This window comes from Calonectris borealis, chromosome 3 (genome assembly GCF_964195595.1).
Source record: "Calonectris borealis chromosome 3, bCalBor7.hap1.2, whole genome shotgun sequence".
In the NCBI taxonomy this organism is placed as follows: domain Eukaryota; kingdom Metazoa; phylum Chordata; class Aves; order Procellariiformes; family Procellariidae; genus Calonectris; species Calonectris borealis.
In genome coordinates, this window is record NC_134314.1 from 79,303,109 (window position 1) to 79,323,100 (window position 19,992).

At 38.9% G+C, this 19,992-nt stretch overlaps 2 long non-coding RNA genes across 2 annotated transcripts in view; both read right to left on the reverse strand.

Annotated features, from left to right (window-relative positions):
* Positions 1-266: 266 nt before the first annotated feature.
* LOC142081403 (uncharacterized) lies at positions 267-4,783 on the reverse strand. The gene is made up of 5 exons (XR_012673316.1): positions 4,720-4,783; positions 2,730-2,888; positions 1,818-1,917; positions 1,070-1,349; positions 267-750 (listed from the first exon to the last, which is right to left on the reverse strand). It is a non-coding gene; the product is annotated as an uncharacterized LOC142081403 (long non-coding RNA).
* Positions 4,784-10,612: 5,829 nt separating this feature from the next.
* Positions 10,613-19,992, reverse strand: part of LOC142081404 (uncharacterized) — a 54,343-nt gene continuing 44,963 nt past the window's right edge. Inside the window, exons 5-6 of the long non-coding RNA XR_012673317.1 lie at positions 19,234-19,325; positions 10,613-10,664 (exon numbers count right to left, since the gene is read on the reverse strand). This is a non-coding gene — a long non-coding RNA (uncharacterized LOC142081404). The remainder of the gene's footprint in view (positions 10,665-19,233; positions 19,326-19,992) is intronic.

Genomic DNA, 19,992 nt, shown 5'->3' on the forward strand with positions numbered 1-19,992 from the left:
CTATGAGAGGTTTTTTCTTCTCCACTGACATTTTTTGATTCTTTTAAGTGTTCTCACCTCTCCCATTGCAAGAACTGTGTTCTCTCATACTGAGTGTCTTGCCTCTGCTACACGAATCTGTGGTCTGTTTACTTCTATAAGCAGTTACTGAGAGAGTGTAAGACAGCCCACTCATATGTGAGGTACAAAGTCTTTCATAAAATGAAACCGAAAACCGTTTTCTTCAACATACCAAGAATATGAACAGATTTCTGAATATGTTTTTTATACTGTTTCCTGGGAAGCTTAATTTATTGTTTCATATTCAGTTTTGTTGCATGTACGTACTGGTACATGGAAGGTCTTACACTGGAAAACATTTTCTTCCAACTTCGTTGTAGCACAAAATAAAAAAAAACTGCTGGTATTTTGATTTTCAGTACTGTGTGTTAGCTCAAATGGAGAAATTAATGTTTCATGATAGCAGTATAAGCTTTCAGTTGCAGTCATACCAACCATTCTGAAAAAATTACTTTGCAGATTTGTTACAGAAGAGGAAAATAAAAGAGCTGCAAAAATTCTTATCTTCATGCAAGGCCAGGATGATTGTTAATAGCGAGACTTCCAGGTATTTATGTATAGTCTGTAGCTTTTTGAGAAATTATAAAAAGGCAATTTCTAGCTTCTACATTTTAGTCATTCTTTTCCAGTTTGGGAGATTTCTTCTTTATCTGCATAATTAGTCCAATGAGTAAGTCTTGATTTAGCTTCCTAAAGTTAAAAAGCAAAAACAAGTTTGCCATTGTATTGAAGAATTAAGTCATGTACATTAATAGTATCTGTCCTGAACAAGAGATTTATCATCACTGTAGTTATATTAGCATCTTAAAAAAATACTTTAGTACTTTGCTACTTAAGGAGGGAGAAAAATGCAGTATTTGCAGAAGTAAGCATTTTCACAGAACATGTATAATTTGAACTGGAAAAATGGATACAAAATGTAATCTGGTTTTAAGTTAAATCTGAGTCCCAATGCTACTGTTTGTTAAACCAGTCTAAATGTTTGGAGCCAAGTATAATACCTGCCTACCTTTGAGCCAGATTCCATGTAAGGATGGTGGCTTATTTCCACATGGGCTCCCTTGACTGGACTGCATATCCTATATTTACGTCTGACGCAAGGAGGTCTCCCCTCTGGTAACGCTCTGGAGGTTTCAGAAGTGAGTGTAGCACAGGGGGCTGGTTTGATGTGGGAGTCTGGCAGAGGTATTCTGTGCTTCTCTCTTCATGTGAGTTACAGTCCCCGTGGGTCAGAAGGACATAGTAAGAATACAGGTTAGCACTGAGCTGACCCAGAGCACTTGGTGTTACTGGAAAAAAACAAAATAACACAATCTGAGCCAAGAACATCAGTGTTTTAGTTGAGGGAGTTGTTTGGGTTTTCAAGTCAAAACACAGCTTTCCTGTTGCCAGACTGAGTCTTGAGATTTCTTCTTTGGGGGGTACCAAAATATTTTACTTTTTTTGTTCAGGAAGGAGAAAATGTTTCAAAATTCGTGCATTCTCGTTTTTCATCAGATCTAATTCTAACCAGATGCCTAAAACTTGTACTTTTAAAGTTCCTAATACTATTAGGTAAAAGGCAATACCAATACGTGCATGCCTATACACAGACAGTAGAGTTGGAGTCTCTGTGTGTTGTTGCCTTCAGACGTGAGTGCAAAGTCAAACCCAAATCTCTCTTCAATTGATCAGAAATTGGACAAAGCCTCCAAACTTGGTACAACAGACTTATGGAACTGAACGTGATGATGTAGAATAAATGAGGACCAACATACCAGCACTGGATGCTTCAGAGCCACCTCTTGAAGAGTCAGAGGCACAGGGTTTGTTTCTTGTGGGGCTAAAGCACTGACACTGGATTTCTGATGCTCTGGACTGCAAGAAACGTCAAAAACTCCTCTGAAAAGACTTATTATAAACAATTAGTTTAATAGACCTAATTTAAATGTCTACAGCATAATGCTATGTTTGCAAAATAATTATATTAGATACAACTTTTCTATTATAATAAATTAATTTCTGTCTCTTCATTTATTTAGAACATCTCTTCTATGGTAGTACAATATCAAATCTTCTCTGCCTCAACTGAAAATAAACTATCAGTAAAATGTTACTCCAGAACACCTAAACAAATCTATCTAAAAATGAGCTGTGAAAATTGTATTTGCATGCATTTTTACATTCAAGGACACTCAAAATCAGTTTATTTTAAGGGCACCAAAGTTGGCACAAATGGCACAAATCTCTGGAAAGTAAATATGTGTCTTGCTCTGTTTGAAGAAATCTGGCTTCAAAATAACAAGTTATAGACTTTTTAAAACATGCATCCTGGTTTGCACAGCAGGTTTTTCTTAACATCAGAAGCAAACACCAGGATGCGATGTTCTGAATATTCACTTTCAGTATATTTGAAAGCTCACACCTACTTGTATTTGAATGTGTGATTACTTTAAGAACTGCATTGTTCTGAATCACAGTTACAAAAGGAAAAAAGCATTGGAGACCTTATTGTTTATTATAAATCAGGTTTCTGCTTTCAGTCAGAGAATGAGAGAATATAGATATTTTACTCACAGGAACTATTACTATTCCTGTAGAAATAAACATTAGGTAGGGCTTCCTGCAAGAATGGCTGTGATCTAGGAAATATGCTGATTTAAATCATTATGCGGAGAAAATATACTCACATTTCTGTGACTCCGTTATCTTAATTTCTCAATTCATCGAAAACTTTGCCTGCTCTGGAAGATGTCTTGCAGTGCTGTCCCTGTTGCTTCTTTCTGGCCAAAACTGGAAATATGTTTTCCTCCATCTCTTTCTCAGTGGCACCTGGTGATTTTTGTTCTCTTGGAAACAAATAATTCACGTTGGGATAGGAGAAACACGAAGTTGTTTTGAGTAACGAAAAGTAACTCTGCACCCTCACAGCGGAACACTGCACATAGCTAAAAGGCATCAAATATGATAACAATCAATAACATGCTCAGAACTGAATGCATCTTTACCTCAAGCTTGGGATAACATCTCTCAGTTACTAGAACTATTCACCACCTTTGACCCTTGATAATAGTTTTAGACTGAATTTTGGAATGAATAAGGAAGGATATTTCTGCCAGTTAGCATGGTGGGTGAGATTCTGAGTTAGCCAGCCCTGATTCCTCATGGGTGACAGGGGGTGGATAGATGAGATAGGCAGAAGATTAGACGTTTAAAGTAGGTGCTTAAAAATAGGTAAGATAAATGCTGTCAAAATTAGCTACTGTTTTATGTGGGTTTGCTTTACCAGATTAACACTTAGAGTCAATATCTCTACACACGCTGCTTGTTAAGTACACAGTATAATGAAATAATTGGAGGAATCATGTAAGAGAAGCCTGTGAAAGAGCAGTGTTTAAAGTTTTTGTTTCTTAAGAAGAGCCATACATCCCTGAATTCAGTAAGAATGTCCCACAATCTGAGACTACCATAACCCATTCATGGGTTTTGCTGGTTTTGATACTTTTCAGTAAAATATTAGCTAAATGAGGGATAAATATAATATAAACAAATATAATAATATAATAAATATAAATATAATATAAATATTTGTTTATTTATTACTTTATTTTATTGCTTGAAATAATAGTTCTTATTTTAGTCAAATGTCTGTCGTTCATATATCAAAAAAATCAGAAATTAATTTCAAACAAAATGGGTCTTTACTATCAGATTTTCCCTTTGGCTTTCATATATCTTATTAGTAGTAAATATCGAGCATTCCCTTTTATGGTGTACTATAAAAATAAGAGCTTACTCCTGGTCTTACTACAGTTCTGGACACATGCAAACTGGTGTTCTGTTAGGAATCTAAGCCTTACTTTTAGTTTATTATTTTTCAAAGATACATAGCACCCACTGCTCATTTTCTGCTACCTAGGATCCTGACATAGTTTGCTTGAAAGGCTTATCTGTAGATATTATATATCAGTAGATATTAAAACCCAGTTTTAAAGCCCAAAAGATCTGAAAAAAATTAGTCTGATTTTTTTTTTTCTGGTTAATACTTGAGAATACAACATTTCTAATCTGTAGGGTAACAAAAACATGAAATTTACATCCAAGAACTATTTAAAATGTATTACTTTATGCTTTCAGGCAATTTCTTTTAATTTAATTTCTTTTAATTAAAATTCATGCAGAACAGGGAGAGGTTGAAAACAGAAAATACAAACTCCTGCCCCTCCAGTCTTCTGGGCAGATTGACCATTGACTCTACGAGAAGTTTGATTTTTAAAAAAATCTTTAAAATAAAAAATCTTGGTTAGTTTTAGCTCTCACAAGAAAAAGAAGTTACAAGAGCTAGAAGGCATTCAACCTACGGTCCTTGTCTGCCCACAAACTACCACTCGGTATTACCAGATTTCTGCTGCCTCAGTCCTGAACTCAACCTTATGCCAGTTATACCAAACTGCGTAGTGGTTTCAAAGGTTTCCACGTGCAAACTCCCTGCCTCTGGTACCTACCACCCATGTCTCTGCTACAAGCTTTCACTATGAAGCAATTAGTTTTAGTTTAGACCCACACACACCTCCTACAGCAATACTCTAGAAAGGTGCTTTAGTCCTTACTTTGCCTTGCAAGATCTTCGTTAAATAAAAAAAAAGCAGAGAAGAAAGCTGTGATCATTTGATTACTAACCAGATTGTGGACGCTGTAGGCATTTTCAACAGCCGCAAACTGGTTGTTTTGCTCCAGTCTCCCACTCCAAGTAGCACCAAATAGAGAAACGCATTTGGAGGAAAGCAATAAAGTTCATCAGTCTTACAATATATAGCAGATATTATCACTACTGCCGAATCACCGTCCCTTATGCAATACAGGATGCCTGGGACTTAACTATGGAGCTACCCTGAAAAACCACATCTCTGCATGCCTTGTCTGTAATGGTTCTCCCTCAATGTTACAAATGGTCTGCTGCTTTTCTGGAGGACTGAGAGTATTTTGTCATAAAAGCAAGTGCTTCATCAGAGCTCAAGTACGGAAACAGGTTTTCTTGCACAGGGAAGAATGCAAGAATGGATCAGGAGTAAATTTTAAATAACTTAGCTTCCTATCTAAGATGGAGCCTCACTGTGACTTTGTCCTTGAGAAAAACATTAACAAGAGTGAGAGACCATCAAAACACTAAGGCTGTTCACCATCTTAAGGAGACTATATTACAGTCAGGGAAGCCATTTGTATTCCTAAGTGTTTCTGAGAAGCTTGAGCAAGATGTTTGCAAGGAGATCCATCAGCTTCCTAAACAAGATTGGGGTTGCACGAGGAGAGGACTTTTTTTTTTTTCTCCTAACACAACAAGTGCAGGTTGCCACTCTGATCCTCTAGTTCACATTCCGAGATCAAGATGCATTACATTTCTATTTTATTGCTCTGGTAATTGAAAAGGGACTTTGAAATGGGAATACAGTGATCTGGTCTTAATGCAACTGGGATTTTCTTTAAGTATTGATCTGGTCCTCTGTCTCTAAGGCCTTTTGGTCCAACAGAAATGTATTCATTCATGCAAGGCAGAGCACGAAACACAGCAAATTTACAACCTTGCTTTGCCAAAATTTGGTGTTATACATTGGGAAATAAATCTGAAGTTTCATCAGCTTTTCAGGAACATACTGGCTGGTTTCTTTCTCTTTTTGAGCACATAGTTAACATGGGAGCAGTAGAGTCATCTTATTTTAATGATTTTTAATGCTTGAGACATTTTTTTTCTCCATCATTTTGGTACTCATTGATTAACAATTGTGAAGAAAACCCTGCCACCATTTTTGCAAATGGGGAAGCAAAAAGAAATACTTGTAAAACAAATGTTAGTATAATCTTCTAAAATTCGGCAGCAATCTGTTAAACAGTGGAGCTATTTGCTATCTTAGATAAAACTCAGAAGACCTGAAAACATCTTCATATAAGTTAAAATTAAATATCTTCACATATGATGATAGTAACTGACCTCCTGGATGATACCATCTTAAGAAAGGCAAGATGATATACGTGATGCAAGTAAAAAAGGCGCCTTTCATGTTGGAAATATTTCTTACTCCTTTTAGAGGTTCTGTACTGTAGGTAGAAGAGTACTAGAAACTGTGATTATTATAAACTGTCATTATTATAAACATTATTATAAACTGTGAACTTACTTAAAGGAATGTTCATATTTGGATCAACTAGGAGATAAACATTGTCTTTCCAATCCTGTATAACACTTGATATTTAATGACCTCCTGAAATTCCTATTCACTTAATTCATTTGATAAAGCCTTGAATTAGACTCAGAAATACTATAACAAAAAAAAAAATCCAAAATAAAAAAAAGGTGTTAAATTACAGTTTTCTACCATATTAGGATAGCTCTAGAGAGATTTAATATTTCTTATAAAATATAATTTTTATATTATGTATATAAAAATTTAAAGTGTTTAACTTCCCCTATTCTGCTGACTGGTCCAGCAAGCAAACATGACTTGTCACTAACACTCTCTGCCTTTCATTATTTCACTGTGTGACTGTGTCACTCTTATACATATAATGTTCAGCTTGTAATTTGGAATGAATAGATAAACTGTTATTAATGACTTTGAGTAGCAATTTTTAATTGCAGCAATCTTTAATCTTTATAGGTGTATGCTGGCGAATTCATCGAGTTCTTAATTTTGCTTTTCTGTATGAATTCAGCAGCTTTCTTGCCTCCTGAAGGAAGCAAATCTGGTAAAAAATCAACACGGTATTTTATTTCTAACGGGAATTATTTCCTCTCTAAAATTCTTGAGTGACTTAAGGACCAGCTGTAAGGTAAGGCTCTAGAGCTGGACTTCAGAAGACTTCAGGAATCATTCTTAATGCAGGATCCACTTTCAATATATAAATTGCTGGTGTGGGTGACTCATTGTACACCACCTTCAGCATTCTCTCATCCACTAGAGTGAAGCTAATGCAACTGGTAGGACTGTACAGAAACAAGAGCAGGGCCATATGCTTGGTGGGCTGCTCAGCTACGCACTGAAAGCAACTGATTATAGTACTGTGTGGGTTGGCTTTTCTGTCCTGTATATAACACTAGGCAAGAAGTTATATTGAGTAAAACTCTTGAAATAGCAAATGAAATCAGACACAATAGTGTAGCATGATGTCACCTTTGGAAATAATCTGTGGAACCAATAGGCTGGTATATCTAAAATAATGTTTAAGAAGAACAGATGTGACATCCTATGGCCCTAACCTTCCAATATGCCTGCGCCTCCGTGGAGTCTTTAGGGCTTCAGTGACTTGTTTATGCAGAACTCCTTGCAGAGCCTGGTAAAAATAAATCCCTGCTATGAAGAACAACAAAGAGGGAAAGTGCAGCTTAACTTTCATCTGGTACTTCTGTCCTCAGGACTTTTAAAGTTGTATTTGGGAAGTCACATGTCATAATCACTTGTAGCACCTACAGATTTAAATACATACAGCACTAGTTCTGTGAGTAATCACACAGACTTGGGTAAGACTGCTCATGTCCACTGTGTCATTGGATGATTGGAATTTAAAGAGCAAATGCTCCCATATCTGCTTACTGGAATATTTGTCCCTTCACATTTGAATCCAAATTAATACTTTTTTTAAAAGGGTCACCAAAATCCTCCCACACTTAGCTAAATTATTTTGCTTTCTGCAGTAACAGAGCATGTCCACTGTTACTAGAAGCTCCTCTGCTTTTTCATAATTTTGTCCTTCAAGCATCTCAAAAAACACCAAGGTGGGGAGGATCAGGGCTCCTAGGAAATATGGAGTTAACGTAACCCAAGCTTGTTGCCGTGAATAGGAAATAGCTTACCCCCGCAGTCAATTTGCCTAATTGATTAGAAGCCTGATTGCATCCCTGAAGGGCTAGATGCCCTGAGGGGATATGCATGCACAGAGGCAGGGAGCTGACATGGCAGTTTTACAGGAAGGGAATCTCCTGTGCTGCTGGAGCCTGGGCTGAGAAATCATTTTCTGCAGACCACTTCTGGATCAGAGCTCACGCCCATCTCCAGCATGCTCCCAAGCACAGAACCAGCTCCTAGACTTGGAGAGAGGGGGCCAGCAAGAGAAATCCGAGTGCTACCTCTCACAGGTTGCTGACAGGCCCAGCTGGCACAGAAAGCAGCCAGTATGTGAGGACGCTCAGCCCCCTGCAGCGAGGCTCTCCAGCAGAAGAAATGTTGTTTTGCCCACCCAAATGCTCCTCACCCGTAAACAGTATGCGGTTTGCTTCTTTAGTCTTTCCTGCTCCTTCACTTCTCAGGAGTGAGAACCAGAAATGCCCAAATGACAGAAGTCCCAAGGCTTGGCAAGCTTCTCCAAGGGTCAGAAACGACCGGAGTGGCTCCGTGGTTCCCTAATCAGCTCCGTGAAGTTGCCTTGTGAAGCCCAGTGGCAGGAAGCAGTTTAAAGTACAGTAACTCAGGCCATTGTCTGGGCTTTTGCAGCTTGGCTTCATTACTATTACCATGATAAAGACCAGCATTTTTTTTCTACTTCCCTTTTGCCTCTTCAAGTCTCTACTTGCTCTTGACTTTTCTGAATTTCACTTTGATACTTTGACACCTCAGTTGTTCTCCCAGACAGATATCATTACAAGAGTTCAAATAAACCTTGTTTTTGTTGGGGCGGGGGGTGACGGAATGAGGAGGAAGCATGGGTAGCAGAGAGATGCTGTGAAGATTTGCTGGGAGAATTCACCTCCTCCCCAGTTTGGAGCAGTTCTTCAGGTCTTTTCTGCAATTCAGAGGACCCAGAAAGCTGCAACTGTGGGACATAATCCAACATTCAGGTTTAGATAAAACAGAAATAGCAAAAAGTGAGCCCAACAGGATAAATAGGGATTGCAGATTGCCAACTGTGTTTCAGTGTGCAATACTCCACCGTCTTCCAATGACACCTCACCATTCTTACCTTGAGAATGCATTTGACAACATTTCAAATTTTAAAAGGAAGAAAAACCCATGTGAAGGCTCATTCAAAGCATCACACTGTGAAACAGCATGGTGTCTTACAGTCTGCTACAGCACTCATTCAGTGCTAATGTGAAGGAAAATGCCTTTTATTTCCCCTCTCCCCCCATATCTCCACCACTCACTGGAATTCCTGGACAGTGCCCAAACCCAATACAACCTGCTCTTCTTAACTTGTGGGATTTAGTGACTCCCATGTTGCTAGGGCTGCAAGCTACCAAAAGAATAATAAATGTATTTCTGGGGCTCCTCACAAAAAAACATCACAGAACTCAGTTCTACTTTTCCGAGAGCAGAAAATGAGTCACAGCTTCAGTTATGGTTCACCTGGGAGTGGCTTACAGAGATTCTCCTTTGTATTAGTACAAAAAAAGGCAGTCAGCTGGTGAGGGCAACACAGCCATCATGCAATCTCTAATTCAGTATGAAACGGAGAACTATGGCAGGGGTTAGACTTTCACTCTGGTGACATTCATAAACTGCCTGGAACAAAGACACATGGGAAAAGTGAGCCTAGCCTCAACAGAAGAATTATTTCTCTTATCTCCAATTCAATGTCTAGTTCTGTCACTAAATATGCTACTACGTTATTAGGAAATGGGGCTGTATTTCTACAGGAAGATAGATCTTGTTGCTTTTTATCCTATTACTTCCCAACTCCTTTTTTTCTAGGCTATAAGTCCTTGTACATCCCTACTCTTCACCATTGCAGCTCCTGATTTAGTATTCTGAGGACCACTGTTAGAACCACTAGACACGGCTTCAATCCTTTTGACAAAATATATTTATATTCCTACTGTATTAATCTTAGAGTCTATAATACATCATGCAGTGACCTGGACGACAGAGTAGTGGATGCATTTATTAAACCTGTGGGTGACACCAAGTGGGAAGAGACTACCAGGAAGCTCGGCTTAGAATATGAAGTGATTTTGACAAACTGGAAGTGTGGTCTGAAGAAGTGGTAGGCTATCCAGACAAATGCAAGACAGTGCACACAGGCAAGAATAATCCACCACATGAAGACAGGCTGTAAAAACAGCTGGTTAGAGAGTGAGCTCTACAGAGATGAAAGCTGAGGGGCTGGAGAGGATTGCAAGCTTAGCAAACCCAAACACAGCAAGAGGAACTATAAGTGTAAGTCCAGCCTGGAAATCACAAAACTTAATCATTCCATTATATGCTGCATTGCAGCTTCAAGGGGAGTACTGCGTCCAGTTGTGCATGAGGTGCTTCACGAGGGACACAGAACAGTTGAAGAGAACAATGAAGATGAACAGAGGTCTAGAAAATGCAATCAATTAAAATGGTGTTAGCTTAAAAAGACAAGACTGAAGACGCTATGGTCTGCAAACTTGTGGAAAGGAAATTATAGGGTTTTTTCTATTTATTTAGTTATTCCATGGGGAAAAATGCAAAAAGGAATGGGCGTAAGTTGCAGGAAGAAGGTTAAGTTTCATAATATTTTACCATACTATGATATCAGGAAACAATTTTTGTCTTATTTACTTACCTAAGTAAAGAGTGCAACAACTCATAAACACTAGACAGGCTTTTTTAAGGCCATTAGTCTATAGAAATTACTTCTGAAAACACCATGAAGTCTATCTACAGCACCTGATCTTAAAAAATAAAAAATCAACACTCTCATATTGTGAGATGTATCACCTAGAGGGAACCATCTGTCTGCATGCTCTCTTGTATGTTTTTCTGTTAATTTGTATGTCCAGAGACAGAAAAACAAAGACCAAGGAATGACAGGCAGATTTATTATACTAAAGTATATACTAGAGTATTAAAAATAGATCCTGTAAAAATAAAATAATAGCTTAAACTAATTTACATAGATGTTTTTCTTTACCTATGATATATAAAATTACGTATTTCAACTAGAGTTTATAAACATGAGTTAAAACATTATTTTTAATTTTCTGTTTAAAAACATCATATGAAAAACATCACAAGAAAAGGATGACTCCAAAATTTTTTTTAAATTATATGAACCTGTGTATAACATGATACACAGTTTGGTGCCCCCTTTTGCCCTTTTTTGAAGCTTTTAAAACACACTGGCACACTGGACCAGATTCAACTCCTGTATAAAGCTGAAACATTTCTACCTGGATTCAGTGGACTTATACCAATATCCAATGGTACTTTTTCTTTCTTTTTTTTTTCTTTCAGAGAACAGACTCAGGCCTATTGCAGTTACAAATCACAATGAAGTTTATGTCATGGATATTGCACCCTTGGACTTTACTGTGAGATCACTCTGCACTTTACAGCAGGACAGTAGATAATTTTATTGATTTTTTTTCCCCCTCCAGCCTGAAGGATTTTTTGCATCTCCAATAAATTCCCAAATTATTTTTCCCAGGCTTAAGCAATACCCCACTGAATGTATTCAGGACTTAACTGTATTATCCTTTAATCGCCTCATAGAAATTCTAGGCCCGTAGATAGCTCATTCAGTTCTGAATTATTAGAGTGTTATATTTATTATTAAAATTATAAGTTAGGGCATATTTTGCATCTGTTTTCTTAGAGGATCTGTAGCACTTCAAAATATGTTTGGTTTCCTTTTCTCTTTCCAATTGCAGTCTTCCATTTGGAGAATGCCTTTGCCACATTTGGAGCAGGAGAAATGGAAAATGTTTTGAGCATTTAGATCGCTTAACATCTACTGTGAAGTATCACTATCAACGCATAGGCAAGAATATGCAAATGATTTGAATCCCCCATACAAGAAATACTTGTTTTACTATCAAAAATCATACATCCCTATACAGGCATAAATAGATTTCCTTATCCTTAAAGCATGTTTAAGTGTAAAACTTTTCAATCAAAAAGGACATCTTAGAAAAAACACTCCCGTGTACAAGGATCTGACCCTAACATAGATTTTTAATATCAATGTACTTTCGATTTACAGTCTTATAAGTTAAATGCGTGTGGCTCCTACATGGATGACAGCTACAGTTTGTATTTTCTCCTTTTCCTTTTCCCTGAACACACTTTAATATGTATAGAAAATACAAAGAACATACTAGTCCAAAACGAACTTTTGGCCTCTTGAGGACACAGGAAAGTTTGGTTCCTGCAGCGACTGCAATTCTTCTACAGGATCCCTCAAATTCAACTTTCAGCTACAGTAAAGCAAATTAAAAGCAACCTCCTGGTGCTAGCGTGGATATTGACCAAAAGTTAACACGATATACATTTATAAAAAAATTTAACCATGTACCCCAGAGGTGTGTTCTGGTTGCTATGGGAATGGTAATAATGAATTTCCTGGCCAGAGTGTGATCAAAATCCTAACTTTCAACACTGCATTAATGTCATTTTTCACACTTGCAAGATACAGATTTTAACTGTAGTTCAGGCGTTTCCAAATGGAATAAGCTCTTTTCCCTGACATTGTGCTAGGATGTTAACCTTAACAAAAAAACAAAACAAAACCAAACCCAAAACAACAACAACAACAACAAAAGGTAAAAAAAATAGTAGTCACAAACAGATGAAACCCTTACTGTATTACCTTCACCATTTCCAACCAACCCCCACCAGTTTCCATTCAAACTGGTGGCTCAATGTACCTGAGACAGCTAATTAAAAAAGGAAGTGGTCAAAGTCATGCTTTTTTGTAAACTTCAAAGGTGATCCCTCTCCTTCCTCCTCTTTACATTTTACTGTCTGGCTTTCTGCCCATCCTGCAGCTGTTAGCTGAGCCTGTGTTTCATGGCGTCAAACCTGCCTCCTCACGGTCCATAAAGTTACAGCAGGGATCGTGATACGCAGGTGTGGAAAAGCCAGAAGTGCAAGATGGGCCCGTTAATGATTTTTCTGGCACCCCATGCTGAGCTGCTGAAAAAAGAGAGCAGCTCGCAGAAGGCAAGTGACTCTTTGTTTGCAAAGGTATTCGAGATCGTATTACTTCTCCCACAGCAAAGGTGTTGGGTTTTCACTTTAAGGGCTGTTTACAGAAATGATTCACCTTTTATACAGCTTTTAAAAAATGCTTTGAGGCTTTAATTTGACACAGGATTTGCATCACACCAGTATGAAAACTCTTACTTTTCATTTAACCCCATCATTAAATCATTCAATGATCTTACTCAATGATAAGCAGCCAGCTCCCATTATGTGGACTTAGAGGAAAACAAAAATCATTAGAGGTTCATTTATGTCATAAGCTTTCATCTGGAATTTCTGCACCCATTTACATTTGGGCAATGAAGGCAGAGGGGACCAACTGCTGAAAAAAGACAGGAAAAAGCACAACAATTTGCTGTTCTTGAAATAACTGAACAATGTAATAATTAATATCTAAAACACTTAGCTTATAAAAATCACTTAAAAGTCTGCTTTATTTTAAACATTGCTCAACCTGTGGTCTGAACTGTGCCCAAAGAACAACTTTAAACAACTCCAGCTCAAGATTTTAAGCAATGAGTGCCTGAAACTAATGGCCTACAGGAACCACACATAAGTGACACATGATGTTCTCTGCCACTTAATTCCAAGGGGATTTAAATTTGCAGATCATCCAAACACTAAGGCATGGCCCAGATTTCACAAAACATTTAGTGCCCAACTTCAACTAGTGTCCCTATCTCCACTAGGAGATAGAGCCTGAACAGTTGCATTTGGGTTTTAAACTCCATCCTCAAACCCCTGATTAGTTGTGGGACACTAACACTTCTGCAACCTCTAGGTCCTAGATCCTCTAGCACTCCAGTCTTTAGGCATCTATATTTTAACCCTGGCCCTTTGCATCAATGTTTTAAAGCTGGACAGTATTTTGGTGCTAACAAAGGATGAGCAGATAAGGACTGGAGAGAAGCAGCTAGTGAGGAAAAAATTGTGAGGGAATGGGAGGTTTAAGAGGAGCTACTGAGAACTTCACTCAGAGGAAGTACTTCAGGAAAGTGCCTGCTGCACTGTCATCTCTGCTGTTCATCCATAATCATTTACTTATATCAAAAGTTTAGCAAAGTAGGGATTAGTCTACACATAATTCTGCGAGAGAGTTACAATTTCTGTTGCTACAACTGCTAAAGATACAGTATTGCTGGGCACTGCTCAAAGCTCAAAGATGCAAGTTCAGTTCTGGAACTGCAAATCCATCTAGACCCACATGATGGATATGCCCTCTCCAGCAAGCACCGGTAGATGAATTTAAGGCTCCTGATCTGCTCACATATTTTTTTCCTAATACTTTATTTCCCTGAACAACCATTTCTGATGCAGCAATTCCTAGAAACTCAAACCAGGACTAGGAGCAATCACAAACCTGAAGAAAAGCAGTGCCAACCATAAATGAGCTGGAACCAGGAGCATTATGCTTCTGCTACCACTTCAGCATTTGGTTGTGTTACTGAGCGGCATCTGAAGTTGTGAGATAGCAGGACATCTCTTTAAGAAAAGCCAGAGGGAACCAGAACGGACCTTATTGGTTGCAACAGTGAAGAATGCAGTGTGGTTTTCTCCATGCCTGCAGTTACAACTTGCTCAGAACTGGCATGGCATGGCTTTGCTGGCTAACAAATGGATCAGGTGCCCTTTCTAAGGACATTAGGGAATGATGTGCGTGTGTTTCATGCTGCTCCTAAGTCCAGTTCTGACAACAGAATTTCAAGGGAACTTGATACACGTAAGACGCTGTCTCTTCTCTCTTCCAGTAACTGCTATGGAAACTGTGCCAGTACCTTCAGCATGGAAATATAACACCAAGTGCTCATCCCAGGACTCCGCAAAGATGGTCTGTATCCAAAAAAAAGCAACCAAAACTCAAAAACCTAACTGAGGAACAGAACTGTCAGAGTATCCACATACAGCAGAGAAATAGAGAAAGAGATATAAAGGAGGTAACAACTCCCTATATTTTTGCTAGAAACTTATTTCCCAGCTGTCAGAAGGAAGAGTAAGGTGAGCTCATGAATAACTGCTTTTGCTGGTTCCCTTGACCAAAGTCTAATCTTTAGCTATCTGTCCTGCAGCAGTCTGTAATAACCTCCCCACCTGTGTCAGCAGATATAACAGCAAAGTGCAAGAAACAAAACCTTCTTTTAAACTCAACAAATCTCATAGCCTTTGTGCTGCACCCGCAAGCCACTTACATTAACTGGCGTGTCTCATTATGTTTGTGATACCCAAAAATGTCGTCCCAACCGTACGATATATAGATCATGAAAAATTATTCTGCCATCAGCTTTTCAGGAAAGAACCTCTGACCTTGCAGCTCTGGAGGGTGATGAGCCAGTCTTCTGCGCTCTCACAGGAAAATAAATTTAAAAAAAAGCATGTTAGAAACTGAAAAGCTTGGGGGAGAATGGGCATGGTGAGCAGGTGTTGTAGAACACTATGGTAAATTATTGGCTCTGCTAAGGGACCCTTTAATGGCTCCATGCATGTTATATAGCCTTTTGGCACCACAACTCCTTTCTCTGGTGGTGACGACAGCACAACCCTCATCTCACAGTGAGGGGCTGCAATGAAACAAGCAAACAAACAATCTTAAGGGTCGTGAGGTGCTCAAATATCAAAATAATTGAGGCAATAGGTTTATCTCAGGCTGATTTTTAGGGTCTGCCTTTCTCTAGGCTTCTTTAGGATTCTTTATTCTGAGATTCCTAAGCTGCTTTTTTATGGATACTGCCAGCAACAGTAAGTGCCACAAGCAGCATCCTCATTTTTGCTGCATTACAGTCCCTTTTGAAATGCCTCAAATATAGTTTAGTAAAGCCAGCTATAAGCCTCAAGGAGTAAGCATCTCACCTCCAGGCGTGCTCACCTGTTCTCCACAGGTAATTAAGGACTCTGGGTTCAGCCGCTGAACATCCTACTGGGACTGAGCTATGGGATTTTCTCTGCCAGCCTCAGCTCTGCCCTCCCCAGCACGGCTGTGGCAGTGGCAACTGCAGCTCCCCGCCACATGCTACACTGAGATGACTTATATGCTGCAAGTGGCACGTACCACAGCAGGGCATCTCCTGCTTTACTAAATCCGATAGGCTACTTTAAACACATCATGGTTATCGAGGTTGCACACTAGCAAACTAGTTTTTGCAGACCACTGTTGCCATCTCTGCTCTGTATCCATCTACTGGTGGGATATATTTTGATTTCAACAAGCACCTTTGTGATATCGAACTCTGATTTCTACCAGCTTATTTGTCCAACATTTAATCAGTTATGTTATTATGACATGGTCCTTCTTAGTTTGAAATCAAAGGCTTTAACCCTAAGGCTGAATGAGGCACAGCACAATGCAGTGCAAGGTTAAAGCTCCTATTTGAACCTGGATGGACCACCAGGCTAGCAGGGCTATCCTGCTTCCTATAACCCCGCTAGCTTACTCAGAGAATAAGAAGTTTCTAGTACACCTTGATTTTCCCAAACTTGTTCGCAAACTTTTTCAATTAAAAATATTTGGCTTTGCAATTTTTCTTGAATCCTGATTGACCAGCTTATAACAACTGAAACAAGTATAAGCTATAGCCAAGTCTATGTGCTTTTATTTTTAAATTGAAATAGTGATTTCAAACTGTGACAATTTCAAAACTATCAAAATGTGTGTGAAAGTGTGTGAAATTAAACCCAGTAAAACACATTGTGAAACCCAGCAGGGTTCAAACATATAAATATTTCCCATTTCTTCGTTTCTCCCTCTGTCAGTCAATTCTAATCAAAGAAACACTAAAGGACATTAAAACTCAATAAATCCATGATAATATGACAAGGGCTAAACCTTGTCTGATCTGGCAAGTGAGAGGAAGGTGGGAGGAATTCCAAGGGAGCGGCTGGAGTGAGATGTGAAACTGCAAGAACGTGAGATGGTGATCAAAGGGAACAAGGACTCCCAGGCACAGTGAGAAAAAGCGTTACTGTCCTAGAGCGATGAATGAAGAAAATCTGCAAAAACCAGGGTCCTCTTTGTGCTGCAATTCCCCCAACACTGTTCAGAAGAGTTGATTTTTAGCTGTTACATTAGCCCAATTCAGATAATTTCATCAGCTTCCTTAAATTCGCCTTGTTATCTCAAATAATGGCCCAAGCTCGAGAGTGCATTTCACTATGCACTGGGTGCAAATACACCACCAGATATGACCACATTTCAGGGACTATCCACGCAACTGGATGTCCAAAGGCTTAACGAGCTGATGTTTGAAAAATGTTTCACCCAAGAATCTTGAAAGGCAAATAGTACAGCACCACATTAGTAAGAAACAAAGTAACCAGCTGAGTTTTTCTTTTTATTGCTGTTGTCAACAGTCTCTATACATCAAGCAAACAACTTTCAGACTCAGATCATTCTATTTCAAAGCAATAATTGATGCTGTTCATTTTTCTCTTAGATAAAAATGAACTTTTCTCTATTGCAACCGTAAGGGGTTTTTTGAGGCATTTCCTACTGTAAGTTGGAGCATAAAGATCCTTCAGGTATGGTATAGACAGATATCAAAGCGATGGGAAGGAAACCATGTAAATTAAAAACCAACCAACCAAACAAAAACCACAAGAAACCCCCCCAAAAAACAAAACAGCAAACAGTCTGCTCCTTAATTCTGAAGACCTGATACTGCCCATTTTTTCAAGCTGGCATACTTCTGTGCTGCTCCATAGCTCTCATTCATATAATTTTTTTCTGGTGCTGAATGGAGCAGAAACACAATTTCTGAGCACATACAATATTTCAGGTGATAGAACAAGATCATGGTGGGGAAGGGGGGAAGCGGTGTTTTTTAGTAAAGAAATAGAAAGCATTTTGGAAAGCATTCACTTCCAGCTAGAGCTGAAATTTAAAATACTGTCTTAAGATTCTATTTTCTTTTCTGCTCCTGACTAAAGGTAGCCACCTGTTTCCCTGAATAGCATCTATGGTTTGTTTATAGTAGTTTCTATGTAGCAATAATTGTTTTTAATGTTCAAGAAGGAGCTGTGCCTTTCAAGTTGGTCAAGAGATGGACACACAGAAAAAAAAATCAGTGAAGGGAAAGAACGAACTTATACAGGGCTTCGAGACCTGCTCCGATCAGGGCAGTGGGGTGGGCTATTAGGATGACCGTAGTCTGGGCACTCTGGACGAGCTCAGAAAACTTGTGCAATGCTTAGGCAGCAACAAACAGGCAGCAGTGGAGAAGAAAAATATAGCTGAGGATATTAGGAAAGCAAGGCAATATGAGGTACTGCAATGGAGAATAAAAGCTTTAAGGAGCTTTGAAGATAAGAAAAGATGGGGATCCAGTGAGACATCCTCCCATGGGAGTGTCACAACTCAAGCAATAGGCCAAGAAATTATTTTAGCTCTTATGCTCTGAAGAATGGAAGTGCCTGTCCTGGAAGAGAGGGAGGGCTAAGCATTATTGTATTATCAAGGTAGGATTAAATGTAGGCCTGAACAATGGTCCAGTGCAACAAAGAGATGATATTCAGACAAAGTTCTCCCAATATCTACTCACTGGAGGGAAAAAAAACAATTTTAAAATGCACCGTTTCATCCTCAGCAGCAAGGAAGAAGGAGGACAGCCACACTTGTTTAAAACCAGTATAGGCATAACATTTAGAACTAGTGATATATAACATATTTTTTATTTATTAGAATGAGGAATTTCATTGGAAAGCCTGGAGGAGGGGGAACAGTATAGTCACTGCTTGAAATCCTTCCCTATGTGCAAAGCACGGGCAAGACTTTCACAACTCAAGTGATACATTAGCCTTGTGTTGTGCAAGGCTGGACTACTCCTCTTGCACCTTATGGACATATGAATAAAGTATGATTAAAGCCAAAAATATGCCTTGAATGACTTGGTAAGATTTTATTATTATTATTTTAAAAAGATACATTAGAGAGGTATTAAAATTAGAATTTAAAAAAAGGATGGTTATAACATAACTGTCTCTTCAACGGGTGGGGATTGACAAGTTACAAATATTTTCCTTTTTAGTTCAGATAACTTTTTACAGCAATGGAATCAGCTCCCGAGTGCTTTGAAGCCAAGCGTAACCAAACCACCCACTGACTTATGAGTAACTCTGTAGAAATGGCTACCAAGTGCAACTCCGGTAAGGCCACTGGAAAAAACCTGCCGACAAACATGGCCTTTATTTCATACACTCAGCTTAGTAATTATAGAGTGAAATTCAGCTGAAAGGACCCAGCGAGGGCTGGGATTTTCACACTTACCTTAGGAAATATTTGCTCAGTTTCTTTTTGGGGCTTCGTGTGTTTATGACGACGAGGCAGACGTTGGCAGCATGCCGATCCCCGTGCTCTGGCTGGGCGTTGTGGGCAGAAGAAAGAAAACAAAGTCAGAAGGATGCGTTTTCTAGATGGGATATTCAACTCATGATGGTGTATTTGCTCCTTGATGTGCCATCCTAAAGTGCATCTTCACCTGGAAAAAAGTAACTAACATAACAAGCAGGACTGGTTTAGAGATTACATTTTCCTTATTCAAGCCAATCTCCATTTCTTTGAAAGAAAAAAAGACTTCTGACCACATTCTGGTTTTTCCATACTCTGCTCTCTTTTTACCCTACATATTTTCTTTCCATTGGGCTGTATTCTGGTCTCATTTACCTTCAGTGGAAGTAGAGAGTAAATGCTCTAGTGTCAGCAAAATGGGTCCAGTTTTACATGGGCATAGCTTAAGTAGCCCTTCCATTTCTCTCTCAGCCAAAACAAGTGGAAGTTACCAGCTAAAGGAGGTCCTGTACCCTCCTTCTAGTATTTGTACAGCTACATAGTAAGCCATATCAGGAAACCAGCTCAAAACTAACCTGAAGAAAAACTAGGGAGCAGAGCGGGGAGATGATTTTTCTCCAGGTCAGCACCAAGATCTGCCTCCCAACACGGGTACCCAGCGTGAGTTCCAGGGGGAGCACAAGCAGGGAAGCGCTGGGGGCGACAGCTTCGCTTTACACAGCACGCTTACATCAATCC